Source organism: Odocoileus virginianus, chromosome 17, assembly GCF_023699985.2.
Source record: "Odocoileus virginianus isolate 20LAN1187 ecotype Illinois chromosome 17, Ovbor_1.2, whole genome shotgun sequence".
Taxonomy (NCBI): domain Eukaryota; kingdom Metazoa; phylum Chordata; class Mammalia; order Artiodactyla; family Cervidae; genus Odocoileus; species Odocoileus virginianus.
The window spans coordinates 13,372,547-13,389,423 of NC_069690.1; positions in this window are offsets into that span (position 1 = coordinate 13,372,547).

Genomic DNA, 16,877 nt, shown 5'->3' on the forward strand with positions numbered 1-16,877 from the left:
GGGTCCAGGCTATCATATTCTACCAAGTGGTTCAGAAAGGAAGAGCAAGGGAGGTTAATTTCACTTTATAGATAAGATAATTGAGGCCAAATTCACTGAATTAATTGGCAAGAGGCATTCTTCAGGTCTATTTATTTCTCACTGGGCCAGTTAAGTTCAGACTCATGTGAGTTACTCCCAAAAGCCCTGGTGTCTTGGAGACAGAAGAGACAGCCCAGGTTTGATCCCTGTTATTTTTAGTGACATCATGGGCCAAATGAAATTCCCTCCCCGCAGAGATGGTAGGCCAGATAAGGTATTTTCATGTACTGGTTCATTTAGTCCTCAAAATATTACTAACGATGCAAATTTTATTGCACCCCCAGTTGATAGAGGAGGAAACAAAAGTTCAGAGAGTTTAGATGAACTTCCTTATGGCTGTGCTGTTAGCAATGCTGTGTAGTTAGCAATGTTGGATCAACCTGGGTCCATCCACGTCCCGTGCTCTTAACCACCAGATCCCTGTCTCTCAAGGTGTGGTTCCACCTGAAACAGTTTTAACCTGACATTCCCTGTTTCAGTTGGTACTCTGCTTGCAGCTAGCCAAGAGATCATCCTCCTGGGTGGGCAAAGGTAAGATGATTCAAGTCCCTCTCCCCACTGTGGCAGCTTGGCTTGACGCATGCTTATCAAACAAAAGTCAAGAGTATAGGCAAAGTCTCTCTCTGCCATCCCTCTCCTTTCCCCTTACCCCTGCTCAGGTACATTCAGGGCACATCAGCAAATATATTGTCTATGTTGAAATCTACCTAGGTTTTAAGATGACTCCCTCTATCCTTCATGGCACCTCCAATCTCTACAAATATTTCCCTTGGTGTTTCCTCATCTGCATTTATGGGAGTGGTGAAGCAATAACATTCCCTGCCCGGGGCAATGATTCTCTCCCGCTCTCTTCAATCTCCGGCTCCAGTAGTCTGGAAGGATGAAAAGAGATACAGGGATAGTCCTGCCATCTCCAGGGGATATTGTCTCTGGAAGGGGTATATGGAATTGTCTTTTGGGGGTGAGAAAACAGTTTTTTGCAGGATGAATTTCCAACCAACGTCTTATTAAATTACATAGAAAATTTCAGGAAGATGGAGAGCAGTGACACTGCCTAGTGCTGGGAAATAAAGAAGAAGAATTACTCATAAGGTTACAGTAGAACTCTGCAACTTAGGCAATCACAAGTATGGCCCCAATTTTAGGAAAGATATACCCAACTTGTGTAATGATTAATATTCTTCACATATCAAAAATTTAGAAAAATAACACACATATTACATACCTAAGTGTATAGAACACACAATTTTGCTTTTAAAAGAAATTAAAAATTTTCCTTTTCCTTTTCTCATTATTTTTCCTTACTACTCTTAGTCATCCAGAGGAGGTCTGATGGCACTGAATATAGCAGATAGCCAGGGAGCTTGGGGTGCAAATGAAGAGTGAGCTCCATGCCACATTCTCCCATCTCCAGACAAGGTCATGGCTCCATCCACATCAGAACACTTACATTTACTTCCTCAGACATCTCACTACTTTTGCTCTTATGTCCAAAGACTTGTACACAAATGTTTGTTCAAGTTTTATTCAAATACCCCCAAGTTTCATTCCAAATAGAACTCAAATAGCTTTCAAGTGGTGGATGGATAAACAAATTGCGGTGCCGTTATTCTGCTATAACATACATTCTTAAAAATCACTGCAATTTGAGAAATTGTGCGATGAAAACCATAGGGCTTCAGGGAAATAGGGTTGGGACACAACACTCAAGCACTTCCTCAAAGACACCCTGGAAAAACTAGGAATCTAATAAAATAAATAAAATATTTATATTTTATTATAAATAAATATAAATAAATAATATATTTATAAATAAATATGAAGCACAACTTTATATATGTGGAATAGTTACCATAACTACTAGAGTAAATATGACACTTTGAAAAAAATCCGAAGTTTGCTTGTGGAAGTGAGAGTCGGAGGGTTGCAGCTTGTAAGCTATTGTGAAGTTGTAGAAGGAGGGTTGTCTAAAATCAGAAACTTGTAATTCGAGTTGTGGATGGGTAAGGCTCATAACATACGCAATGAACTGAGGTAGATGGTAGGTGTTTGAGAGTGTGTGTGTGTGCATGCTGTAGTAATATATACCTCTGAGGCCTGTTCACCTAGTGTTTTTCATGGATAAAATCACATGTAAGCAAATGGAATAACTTGTTTTATGCTTAAATTGTTTCCTAATGTGTCAATCATATTAGAATAAATTCACATTTTCTAAAGAAGTATTATAACAGAATTGACTATACATTCACACAGTGGTATATTACTCAGCAACAAAAAAGAGTCAATTACTGATACAGGCAAAAATATGGATACATGTCAGGAGCATAACATTAAGAATCCAGACTGAAAAGGCTACATATTGAATTATTCCACTAGGCTGAAACGATAAGGACAGAAATCTGATCAGTGACCAGTATAAATTAAGAGATGGGAATTTCATCAGAGACACTGAAAACCTTTAAAAAGGATCAAAGAGGAATGTTAAAAATAAAAAGCAAGATCTTATAAGTGAAGGGTACATTAGCTAGGCTAACAGCAGACTAGACAGAGCAAAGAACAGGTAGACTTGAAGATAGATCAATAGAAAATGTCTAATTAAGATACCAAAAGTGACAAAATGTTGAAAATAAGAAGAATGCATTCAAGATATGTAGAAAAGTACCAAATAAAGAAATAAATATGTATGTATGGCGGAGTATCAGAAAGGGTGAGAGAATTAGGACGAAGAAAAAGAGTCAAAATCCTTAAACTACAGATCCATGAAGCTCAGGAGCCCCAAGCAAAATAAATACAAAAAGCAACTATGCACAATAAAATCAACTTCAGAAAATGCAAATGCACATACATATTCACGTGTACATGGGACACTCACCAAGACACACTATATCTGAGCCAAGAAACAAGTCTCAATAAACATCCAAGAATTACAATAACACAGAGGATATTCTCTGACCATAGTAGAATCAATTAAATCTGATTGATCTAATTAGAAATCAAAAACAATAAAATATATAGTAAACACTCAAGTATTTGGAAATAAAGAATGCAGTTCTAAATTACTCATGGAGCAAAGATAAAAATCACAAGGGAAACAGGAAAATATTTTTAACTGAATGATGACGAAAACACATGATATAAAAACCTGTCATTTTGAAGCTAAAGCAGACCTACGAAAGAATTTAGAGCTTTTAATATTTCTGTTTAAAACCAGAAAGATATAGAAAAATTAAATAAATCATTCACCTTATGAAGCTAAGAAGAACTGAGCAAGTTAAGCCCAAAGTAAGTTCAGGGAAGAAAAGAATAAGATTGCCAAGCAATGAAACAGAAATCAGAAAAGAGAAAAATCAGCGAAGTCAAAAATTGGCCATCTGGAAAGATTAATGAAATTGATAAATCTTGTTGTTTCTCATACTTTTCTCATTGGGTCCCTCATCAATTTCCCGTTAGAGACCAGCAGTTTATCCTTCTATCCTGATGCTATGTCAGAGCCAGTCCTCCTGACTCTCCGAGGCAGAGACATCCTGAAGGACATGGAGTGGGCACAGTCCACAAAGCACAGACAGGTGGGCAAGGAGACATCCTGGAAAGGACCAGCCCCCTGGGGCCCTGCTAGGTGTGCAGGACACAGGAGAGGTCCCTGGGCAGTTTCTACATAGGCCCAGGGCCTACCAGGGGTCAAAGAAGAGCTACCTTTGTGCAGAGGATGGGAAGTGAGCCCCCATGAGCAATGAAACAAATGTCTAGGGAGTCTTGGGGCTTGAGGAAATATTTCTCACTCTGAAATTAGGCTGAATCTGAAATCCCCAGCACAGAGAGAAACACAGAGTAGAAAGGGAAAGAATCCCACAGATATTCTTCTCCTAAACTGTTTCTCTTTTATGCATTTTTTCCTTTTACCGCTGTTTCCTCCATATAAGAGACTGGAAAGTCTGTGCCAATCCCAGCAAGGTGTGAATCCAGGAAAACATCAGCAATTGGAATTGGACCCCTGAGGGGTCTACAATCAGCAGGGAAAGAGTTAGAGACGTGAACAGATTGGCTACAGGGACCTGAGCCCGGCAAGGTCCCTGTAATCTCACGAACCACTTCCAGACAAACTCTAGGACTCAGTTTCCCTTTATGTTAAATTTATGTATGCTATGTTCCGGTCGTAACTCCTTTCCAACTTCAAATTGTATTATTTACAAAATGTGCTGAGAGATCATGGCCTGCTCTCACATCCCCTCACCTTGCCCCTTCAGTCACACAGGGATTTCAGTGTCTGCAATCAGCTGGGTTCAGGGCAGACATTGTGAGAAATTTATCAAACCAGCAATATTTATTGACTATGTGTACCCAGTTGTGGATTCTGGATTTGGAAAGAATAAAGTTGTCCTTCCTTCCATCCTCCTGTGTGTCTCCCTCTGATTTTAATTAAATATTAAATTTGAGAAGTATTAATATTAGAGTGCTGGCACTGTGTCTGGGTCCTGTGGCTTTGGAAAATGCTGTTGTCCACCTGTATAGTAAAAGTGTTACCAAAAGAGTATGTGGGGTCCAGCTGCTCACTGCTCAAAAGCCAATTAAACAGGTCAGGTGGGTGGAAAGGAAAGCTTACTTTATTTCAGATCCTGGCAACTGTATGGAGGGTGGGGGTGCTGAGCAGACATCTGTCCAAAGGCTGACTCCCCATCACCAGCAACCAGTGGGGCAAGAGCTCTTATATTCAGAAGGAGGGGGCTATATGTAGAAACAGCACAGTCAGCTCTGACAGTCATCTTCAAATTGATCATCCGTGGTGCGACCAATGTCATCTTGGTTGTTTTAGGTAGAGTTAACCTTCAGTTCCAGGGTCGGTTTGTTTCCACTTCTTTGGGGTCAGTTCTCAGAATTGTGGCAGCTTATGTGGTGGGTACAGTCTGGGTCATCATGTAATTAAAGTCTTCCACGTGGGGTTTCAGTATCCATAAGATAGCTCACAGGATATGGCTCAGATTATTAGCTACAGTCCTTGAGAAGGAACTAAAGTTCTTAACTATGCTTAATGACTATGTTATTATCATTTGATCTCCTTTGACAGCTTCCCTCTGTTTTTTCATTTCTCATTTCTCTGATTAAACTTATTCTCTAAACATAAAGAGAAATTAAGGAAAAATACCATTCACCATTGCAACAAAAAGAATAAAATACTTAGTAGTATATCTACCTAAAGAAACAAAAGACCTATACATAGAAAACTATAAAACACTGATGAAAGAAATCAAAGAGGACAAATAGATGGAGATAGATACCGTGTTCACGGATTGGAAGAATCAATATTGTGAAAATGAGTATACTACCCAAAGCAATCTATAGAGTCAATGCAATCCCTATCAAGCTACCAACAGTATTCTTCACAGAACTAGAACAAATAATTTCACAATTTGTATGGAAATACAAAAAACCTCGAATAGCCAAAACAATCCTGAGAAAGAAGAATGGAACTGGAGGAAGCAACCTGCCTGACTTCAGGCTCTACTACAAAGCCACAGTCATCAAGACAGTATGGTACTGGCACAAAGACAGAAATATAGAATAATGGAACAAAATAGACAGCCCAGAGATAAATCCACACACCTATGGACACCTTATCTTCGACAAAGGAGGCAAGAATATACAATGGAAAAAAGACAACCTCTTTAACAAGTGGTGCTGGGAAAACTGGTCAACCACTTGTAAAAGAATAACCAGAACACTTTCTAGCACCATACACAAAAAATAGACTCAAAATGGATTAAAGATCTAAATGTAAGACCAGAAACTATAAAACTCCTAGAGGAGAACATAGGCAAAACTCTCTCCAACATAAATCACAACAGGATCCTCTATGACCCACCTCCCAGAATATTGGAAATAAAAGCAAAAATAAACAAATGGGACCTAATGAAACTTAAAAGCTTTTGCACAACAAAGGAAACTATAAGCAAGGTGAAAAGACAGCCTTCAGAATGGGAGAAAATAATAGCAAATGAAACAACAGACAAAGGATTAATCTCAAAAATATATAAACAACTCCTGCAGCTCAATTCCAGAAAAATAAATGACCCAATCAAAAAATGGGCCAAAGATCTAAACAGACATTTCTCCAAGGAAGACATACAGATGGCAAAAAAACACATGAAAAGATGCTCAACATCACTCATTATCAGAGAAATGTAAATCAAAACCTCAATGAGGTACCATTACATGCCAGTCAGAATGGCTGCTATCCAAAAGTCTACAAGCAATAAATGCTGGAGAGGGTGTGGAGAAAAGGGAACCCTCTTACACTGTTGGTGGGAATGCAAACTAGTACAGCCACTATGGAGAACAGTGTGGAAATTCCTTAAAAAACTGGAAATAGAACTGCCATATGACCCAGCAATCCCACTCCTGGGCATACACACCGAGGAAACCAGATCTGAAAGAGACACATGCACCCCAGTGTTCATCGCAGCACTGTTTATAATAGCCAGGACATGGAAGCAACCTAGATGCCCATCAACAGACGAATGGATAAGGAAGCTGTGGTACATATACACCATGGAATATTACTCAGTCATTAAAAATAATTCATTTGAATCAGTTCTAATGAGATGGATCAAACTGGAGCCCATTATACAGAGTGAAGTAAGCCAGAAAGATAAACACCAATACAGTATACTAACACAAATGTATGGAATTTAAAAAGACAGTAACAATAACCCTATATGCAAAACAGAAAAAGAGACACAGATGTACAGAACAGACTTTTTAGACTCTGTGGGAGAAGGTGAGGGTGGGATGTTCAGAGAGAACAGCATTGAAACAAGTATACAAGAGTGAAACAGATCACCAGTCCAGGTTGGATGCATGAGATGGGTGCTCAGGGCTGGTGCACTGGGAAGACCCAGAGGGATGGGATGGAGAGGGAGGCAGGAGGAGGGATCGGGATGGGGAACACATGTAAATCCATGGCTGATTCATGTCAATGTATGGCAAAAACCACTACAATACTGTAAAGTAGTTAGCCTCCAATGAATAAAAATAAATGGAAAAAAATAAATAAATAATTTAAAAAAAAAAAACATATTCTCTGACTAAAGTTTTCCACAAACAAAAGGCAGGCAAAAGACATGGGTAGGGAGCAATGACCATGGGGTCCTACTCCATTTCAAAAGTGTGCTTAGCCAAGGACCTAGCACACCTGCTCCTAAATACATCCCCCAAATACCCTTGCACATGTACACTGGGGCAGATGCACAAGAATACTCACAGAAGCCCTTTTGGCATTAGCAGAAATAAATTAATAAAATCAATTATTAGCAAAAATTTAAATGGGAAAATGAAAAATACATCATAGTATATTCACATGAAATATGTGAAAGAAAATGTACTACAGGAGTGAAAGAAAATGTATTACAGCTAGATACAGTAATATGGGTGAATTTCAGAAGCATAATGTTGAGAAAAAATGCTATGAGAGAATACATATAATGATTCTACTCGCATAAAGCTCAAAAATATACAAAACTAAAAATACATTGTTTAAGATTCAAGTATACTTGGTGAAACTGCAATAGGGAAGAAACTTTGTATTCTCACACAAGTTAATCACTAAAGGGATATTGCTTATAAGCTTAAATTATGTACAGTGACCCATCTTTGGGAGCCCTGCCTCCCATGTCATGATCATCAAGCTAAAATACCTTTGTTTAGCTCATAGGAAACTTCCAGACCATGCCCCTCCTGTGAATGGCTGCCAGACAGGAGAAATTAGCACATCTCCTCTGGAGTCTGACCAAAACCAGTACCTTACTCCCTCCCTTTTCAGTGTAAAAGAAGGCTGAATTCTAACTCAGCAAACATGGTTCTTTGGGACACTAGTCCACCATCTTCTCCTTCTGTGGGTTTTCTGCATAAAGTCACTATTCCTTGCCCCAGCAACTTGTCTCTTGATTAATTGGCCCCTTTTGGGGTGAGCAATATAAGCTTGGACTCAGTAATAAAAACACAGGAAAAGCAAGAGTATAGCATAGACTATGTTTGGAAGAGACATTGTTTGAGGAAAAGGGAAGAGGGACAGAACTGCAGAGGGCCACATGGGGTAGTGGGTGCAGGAATGTTTGTTATGCTGTTTCTCTTCATTCTCATTCTTTGCTTTATGCCTCTGTGTGTGTGAGAGAGAGAGAGAGAAAGAGAGCCACTCATTTGTGTCCTACTATTTGAGACCCCATGGACTGTAGCCTGCCAGACTCCTCTGTCCGTGGAATTCTCCAGGCAAGAATACTGGAGTGGGTAGCCATTCCCTTCTCCAGGGGAATCTTCCCAACCCAGGGATCAAACCCACATCTCCTGCATTGCAGGCAGATATCTGGAGCCACCAGGGAAGCCCTATTTAATGCCTACTCAATGCTAAATAGAAGCAATTATAAAGCCATAACAATCACGTTATAGAAAAGAACATTTAGTATGACCCCATTTTTTGTTTAAAGGTATATGTATTTAATATGTGTAATGATTATATATAGAAAAATGACTAGAAAATTGCACATCAAAATATGAATAGTGGTAAACAATGAGTTTTTTCTTATAGTTTGATTTTCTTAAAAAGCCTGTAAGAATTATGCACCATTTTTGTTAAAAAATTACCTTCAGCCACATATAGAATTTTATAATGAAATGATATTGCTCACAATATGTCAAAGCATGGGCTATGAAATTGATATTTTTGTGTATGATCCCAGTTCAGAGAAAGCATGCAGAGGCAAAAGAAAAAGATACATCTAAAAGTGATACTGTGTGACCACATAGAATTTCTGTTTAATTCATTTTGCGTAAGTATTTTCTAAACTCCTTCATAGTACTACTTTTTCAATAATAAATCATAATGATAGCTTTTTGTTTGTCTCATTTTAAGAAGAATGAGCCAGGTTGCCCAGTGGTTAGGACTCTGATCTCTCACTGTGGAGGCCCCGGGTTCAGTAGCTGGTTGGGGAACTAAGATTCCACAAGCTGTGTAGTATGGTCAAAAAAAAACAAGAAGAATGTGCCAAAAGCCTATTGCTTACTTAAACTTTCAGAAGACTCTATGCATCTTGCTCATGGCTTAATCTCTGGCACCTAGAAGTGCTCTACTCACAGGATGCATTCAATAATTATTTATAGAAAAAATGAAAGAGTAAACAAATGAATTGATGAGTGAACTGATGAATAAACAGGTGGAAGGGATAGAGCACAACACTTGGTCTCCAATATTTATTTGTCCTTCTCTGTCTGTTTCCTTCTCTATCCATTACAGTCTAAAGGGCATAATTTCCATGGATGAGAAGAAATTGAAGCCCAAGATGGGTAGGAGATTGTACGGTGTTTCATTCCTTGACTTGGATGAAGTCCTTTCCAGCAGCCCAGACACTTTACAGACTGATCATCTTTGTGGGTTCTTAGGAGACAGGGAGGTTGTAGGATATAAGATGAACAAACAGCGACCGAGTTCCCAAAAAAGGAAGTGGAAAGAAGACGGATTCCATGAACTTGAGAGGGGTCATCCACCTCTGTCATGGGCAAGAGTCTATGCCTTTGCAGTTCTTGGTAAGAAATCCTTTGTTGGCACTTTGAAAAGGAAGTGTACACTGCAAGTCAGCATGGGTGCAGCTAAGGCAAGTGAGGCTGGACCAACTTCACTTCCTTCTCTGGCAGCAATGAACTGCTGATGAACTGTGGGCTAGAAAAAGCTGTGAGCAAAGGCTCTGGTCTCCAGCATTTAATGCATTTTCTCCAGCTGGGAAAACAGTAAAACTCAGGAAACTAGTGTAGTGTCTACTGTGGGCTGGCACATTATTCCATGTGCCAGTGCAAAAAAAAAAAACTTTACCCCCCCAAAAGTTACCCAGCCTTAATCCTCCCCAGGCCTGCCTCACTCCAGCCCTTCTTTTCTGAGTAGAGAAGTAGGGTCAGTTATGCAAGAATAACCCGCCTTCAGGAGGCGGGTGCATGCTCCTTACAAAAGCATGGAAGGGAGAAAACTGAGTGTTACCAGGAACTTAGATTCAAGAGCTGAGGACTTGGCACAGGGACACAAGTGATGATATGAATGAATCAGCTTCTCCCCCCCTCCTGCCCACGTGTGTCCCCCACCTCCCCCACATCTGATGCTCTGCTCACCAAGAGGCAAAGCCCAGTGTCGGCCACCTGCCCCATCCTGGTGCACACCCAGGAGCCCACAGTCAGCAGGGAGGACAAAGGCAGCTGTCAGAGGCACCCACTACATGCATCTCCATCTCTCTGAACTTACAAAGAATGGGGAGAGGCCCTGCTCCCCCCTGGGCTCTGGTTTGCTGGGCAAAATCAAGCAGCTCAGACCCTCTCCATCCACCTACAGGGGGGAGAATGAAGTCTCAGGGGAAGGAATCCACAGTTTTCTCTTCCTGCTTTCCCTTAAAGCAACTGACAAGAGCTCTTGTTGCATCCACCCACCTGTTCTCCAGGATACAGCTACCTTCAGGGCCCACATGGATGAAATGGAAAGTAAACTGTCCAGTGACCGGACACAAAGGACCTGGACAATGGCCCTCACCTCCCTTCTCTTCAGTCACCTGCTCGTCTGTCTATTCCTCAAATGTCCCAAACCCATTCCTCCTCTAGGTCTTGGCCTTGCTGGTCCCACTCCTAGGACATACCTCCCCCAATCTCCCCTGAGCAAGTCCAACTCATCTTCAACAAACCAGCCCCAGCGGAAGAGACACTCCCTCTGTAGAGGCTCCCCTCCACTCAACCCTCGGGTCTATCAGAACACCTTGGTTTATCCTCTTCCTAACTTTGAATTCCATCTCCTACTCCCTGTTTGTCTGATTCCCCACTATAATTTGAGCATCTAAAAAGCAGAAACCTTCTTTTCTTGTCTGTCTCAGTATTGCCAGGTTGTAGAAAGTATCTGGCATGCAGAAGAAGTTCAATAAAGATCAGTTCAGTTCAGTCACTCAGTTGTGTCTGACTCTTTGAGATTCCATAGACTGCAGAAAACCAGTCTTCCCTATCCATCACCAACTCCCAGAGCTTGCTCAGACTCAAGTCCATCGAGTCAGTGATGCCATCCAACTGTCTCATTCTGTATCATCCCCTTCTCCTCCTGCCTTCAATTTTTCCCAGCATCAGGGTCTTTTCCAAGGAGTCAGTTCTTTGCATCAGGTGGCCAAAGTATTGCAGTTTCAGCTTCAGCATCAGTCCTTCCAATGAACATTCAGGACTGATTTCATTTAGGATGGACTAGTTGAATCTCCTTGCAGTCCAAGGGACTCTCAAGAGTCTCCTCCAACACCACAGTTCAAAAGCATCAATTTTTTGGCATTCAGCTTTCTTTATGGTCCAACTCTCACATCCATACATAACTAGTGGAAAAATCATAGCTTTGACTAGATGGATCTTTGTTGACAAATAATGTCTCCGCTTTTTAATAAGCTGTCTAGGTTGGTCATAACTTTTCTTCCAAGGAGTAAGCGCCTTTTTATTTCATGGCTGCAGTCACCATCAGCAGTGATTTTGGAGCCCAAAAAATAGTCTTTCACTTTTTCCACTGTTTCCCCATCTATTTGCCGTGAAGTGATGGGACCAGATGCCATGATCTTAGTTTTCTGAATGTTGAGCTTTAAGCCAACTTTTTCACTCTCCTCTTTCACTTTCATCAAGAGGCTCTTTACTTCTTTTTCTCTTTCTGCCATAAGGGTGGTGTCATCTGCATATCTGAGGTTATTGATATTTCTTCTGGAATCTTGATTCCAGCTTGTGCTTCCTCCAGTCCAGCATTTCTCATGTACTCTGCATATAAGTTAAATAAGCAGCGTGACAATATACAGTCTTGACATACTCCTTTTCCTATTTGGAACCAGTCTGTTGTTCCATGTCCAGTTCTAACTGTTGCTTCCTGACCTGAATACAGATTTCTCAAGAGGCAGGTCTCAGCTGGTCTGGTATTTCCATCTCTTTCAGAATTTTCCAGTTTATTGTGATCCACACAGTCAAAGGCTTTGGCGTAGTCAATAAAGCAGAAGTAGGTGTTTTTCTGGAATTCTCTTGCTTTTTCGATGATCCAGCAGATGTTGGCAATTTGATCTCTGGTTCCTCTGTCTTTTCTAAAACCAGCTTGAACATCTGGAAGTTCACAGTTCACGTATTGCTGAAGCTTTGTTTGGAGAATTTTAAGCATCACTTTTTTAGCATGTGAGATGAGTACAGTTGTGCAGTAGTTTGAGCATTCCTTGGCATTGCCTTTCTTTGGGATTGGAATGAAAACTGACCTTTTCCAGTCCTGTGGCCACTGCGGAGTTTTCCAAATTTGCTGGAACCCTCTTATCCAGGCAAACCAGGGTGGTTGGCACCTACCATCTCAGTCACTAAACCATCCTGACGTCCTGAGCACACCCCCTGCAGCACACACTTAGGGTGACAAGACACAACTGTATTCTGTGGACAACATTGCCCTGCCTCTGGCTGGACAGAAGAAACTGTCCCTCAGTCTTGTTCTGGAGGCTGGCCTGGCTGAGCAGAGGGCCCAGACCCCTGCCTGGGTAGCTAAGGGTCTGATGAAGCTCCGTGGGCTGGGCAGGGGGCAGGGCCCTTCTGTTCCACGTAGGTGAAGGTTTCCAGTCCATCCTTGCTGGTGAGGCTCAGCCGTTCCAGGACCCCCCTGGACCGTGCTCCTCTCCCCAGCCCCCATCAGGCCTGGACGTTGTGCTCAGGGCAAACGCTGCACTCACCCCCACATCCCTCTCCTGGCGTCCAGCCAGAGCTGTTGATTCTGAGACAGTCACCCGGCCTCCGAGCTCATGGTCCACACCTGAGGTCGGACTCACCAAGGGGGCTTAACCAGGCTCCCAGGGGAGACCAGGAGAGGGGGCCTGTTTCTGACACAGCTCCTGGTCTCCGGGCCTCCCCCACCACCACCCTCAAGATATCAGTCAAATTGAAAGCCAGCATTGTTTTCTGCCTTCCTCTTTTCTTTGCCTAAATTGACTGAGTTCTCATAATTTACATATGTCATTGGTCACAATTCCAAAGAATCAAAACTGCCACGCAACCTTAAATTTTTGGATCTTGTGACTTCCTGAGCAGAAGTCTCTTATAAAGGAGGCTCACAGCCCAGATTTCAAGGAGCCAGAGAACCCAGGAGTCCTCAGCCCAGCCCTGTTCCTGTTGCTGGTCGGCACCCAGAACGATGAGGGTCAGCCTGGCTACCCTGGCCTTCCTCCTCACTCTTGCCGTCCTGCACTCGGAGGCTAATGAAGGTGAGAGCGGCTACTCTCATTGCTCTGAACAAGGAGAACTCAGGGGCTGGAGACTGAAGGTGGGGGTGGGCAGGGTCGGGGGCTGCAGTGAGGAGGTGTGTGTGGTCTGGAAAACATGGTCTGGGGTTCCTGCCAAACAGAGAGTGTCTTTCCCAAGGGTGTCTCCCCATTTCTGGTCGGGGCTCACTTCTGCCTCCCCCGGGCTGGGGAAAACCTGCCTCTGAAAACAGCCTTCCTGGCCTTTGGTCTCAGCCTCGAGAAGCTGACCCAGAGCACTCCGGGTGTCTGCTCAGCTGCGTCCAGGCAGGAGCAGAATCTGGGCGAGAGGAAGCCACAAAGGTTCACGCTCTCTTCACGGCCTAGATGGGGTCTGACCATATTTGGATGGTTGCCAACATTGAAAAACTGGAAACATTAAAAACCCCTATTGCCCATTTCTTTCACAAATATGGAAGACCAAGCAGACATGAGCCCGAGTTTCCACAAGCTCACCTCCAACTGGGACTGAGGTGGGGGTGCTGTCCCCTTAGACAGGGGCCGCTGCCCAGGCCTCAGGGTGCCCACTGCCTGCCACACCCAGCTGCTGTCCACGTGGTCTCGGGGCATTTGAGCCTGAGTCACCCAGGTCAGATTCCCTCCTCTCCCCGCAAGACGTGTCCAGTGTGTGCACGGCCCAGAGCCGTGCGCTGAGCTCTCAGTAAATACCTGGCTACTGGAAGAGGAAGCAGCAGGTGACTGTGAAAGAGGCAGGGCCAAACCCCAGTGTCCTGACCCCCAGCTCACTGCCCTCAGCAGGCCTGCTTGCCTCTCTGCAGGGGGCTGGGGCCAGGGGAGAAGGTGGCACAGAGGGACCTGGGAGGACGCTTCCCAGGAAACGACTCTCCTGAGCTGAATGTCTTTTCCTTTTTCCCTTAAACTTTTATTTTTGTATTGAGGTATAGATGATTAACAATGTTGTCACAATGTCAGGTGAATGGTGAAGGGACTCAACCATACATACACACGCACCCACTCTCCCCCAAACTCTCCTCCCATCCACGTAACACTGAGCCGAGTTCCCTGTGCTATACAGTAGGTCATTATTGGTTATCTTTTTTAAATATAGCAGTGTGTACATCTCCATCTCAAACTCTCTAACTATCCCTTCCCCTATCCTTCCCTCCCGGCAACCACAGGTTCATTCTCTAAGTCTGTGAGTCTCTGTTTGATCAGTTCATTTGTATCATTTATTTTTAGACTCTGTGTATAAGGGATGTCATATGATATTTCTCCTGTGTGAGACTTACTTCACTTAATATGTTGCTCTTGTTACTGTTCAGCCACCCAGTCGTGTCCAACTCTTTGCGACCATGGACTGCAGCACGCCAGGCCTCCCTGTCCCTCACCATCTCCCAGAGTTTTCTCAAGTTCACAGTGTGGCAACCTCTAAATCCATACACGTTGCTGCAAATGATATCATTTCATTGTTTTTAAAGGCTTAGTAATATTCCACTGTATGTATGTACCACATCTTCTTTACCCATTCCTCTATCAATAGACATTTAGATTGCTTCCAAGTTTTGGCTATTGTAAACAGTTCTCCTGAGCTGAATTTCAACTGAAATCAGAGACCGAACAATACTCCACACTAGGACTGCCATTTGACATCCTGCTAGTTCAATGGATGATGGCTAGTTTCCAGGAATTTTGACTGTGAAAGAGCTTTTCACTGCTTTCCAATAATTTCAGTTATTGTCATATGACTTCTCATCTGCAAATGGGATCAGTGATAACTTCTCAAAGGGTAGTTGTGAGGAAGGGAGATGAGCCACATCAGGAACGAAGCCAGGCACCAGGCCTGTAGTAGAGTCTCAGCGCATATCTGCCTCAACTCATGAGGGTGTTACCTCCCAATAAACACACCAGAAATGGAAAATACTGGAAGTTGAAAATGCATACCATGCCCCGAACCTCTCAGACACCATAGCTTAGCCTCACCCATCTCAAAGAAGCTCAGAATTCACCTTAGCCAACAGTTGGGGAACATCATCCAACACAAGCCTGTTTTATGATGGAATGCTGTCTAGCACAGGTTATGTTTTTGAACACTGTACTGAAAACAACCCACAGCATGGCTGTCTGGGTCCAGACTGGTGGTAAGTGCATCAGTGTTGACCCTGGTGATCCCATGCCCGACCCGGAGCTGCAGCTGCTCTACACAGCATCTCAAAAGAGAATCTATCCTGTATATACATAAAAAGCCGACTCTGTGCCACTCACTCAGGCAACACGCTGGAACGCACTGGGGGCAGAAGCAGATCATCTCTCCCCGGGAGCCTGGGTCTGGAAGCTCTGCTCTGGCCAGCTTGTGACCTGTGTCTTGTCTAGTTTTCCTGACCCACAGCTTCCTCATCTGTTCTGTGGGGGTAATAAGGCCTTTATTGCACAAAATAATCATCAGTATAAAAATCAATTTGCACAGTAATTGCTGCAAGGCTATTATTTGCATTTCAAGGACAATGGTTCGATAAGGGTGGGTGTCCCGCCTGGAGTCACACAGCTTTCAGGAGAAACAAGGACAAGTTGAACTTTCAAGCCTCCTAGCCAAGGCCCTGCTCCTCTGAGCTGAGCAAACTTCCCGCTTCTAGCAGCACCCCCACCCCTACCCAGACCTGTGAGAGAGGGTCCTCTCAGATGCAGGGAACAGTCCCACCCTGCTGTGGCCCACCCTGGACATCCACTAGCATTTTCATGTGGGAATTCTTCTCAGCATTTCTCAGGAAATTATATGCTTTTTCTAAATTCCAAGTCCCAAGAAAACTCAGTTGAGCAATTGGGGAAAATGGGCAAAAGTACTCTAATTCTCTTGATGGAATAAAGCTTAACATTCAACAGAGAGATGTCACTGACTTAAAGGAATTTGCTGACATCAGGTGTGAAAGCAGGAAACATTTGTCACATGGAGTTAAGGTTAAGATTAGCATGTGGGGGGATGCGGACTGAAGCACAAACGGGAGAAGTGGTCTTGATCCAGCTTCTTGAGACTATTGCCCTGTTACACATGGGAGTTCACAGCTCTGTCTGCTGTTAAGAAATGCTAATAAGTTTGTAAAATTCATACACTTTCACGATCACTCAGCTGTGTCTGACTCTTTGCGACCCCATGGACTGTAGCCCACAGGCTCCTCTGTCCATGGGAATTCTCCAGCCAAGAATACTGGGGTGGGTTACCATGCCCTCCTCCACAGGATAGTCCCAACCCACAGATTGAACCCAGGTCTCCTGCATTGCAGGAGGATTCTTTACCATCTGAACCACCAAGGAAGCCCAATAACATAAGAGGAAATACACAGAGAAAATGCATAAATGTCACAGAATACTAGGACATGAAACCAGAAATATTTGCTAATGTTTATATAAAATCTAAATTAGCTGAAGCAGGGGACTTCCCCAGTGGTCCAGTGGTTAAGACTGCACACTTTCAATGCAAGGGACACAGGTTTGATCCCTGGTCCAGGAACTGAGATTCCACGTGTTGTGTGGCCAGAGAGTAATATC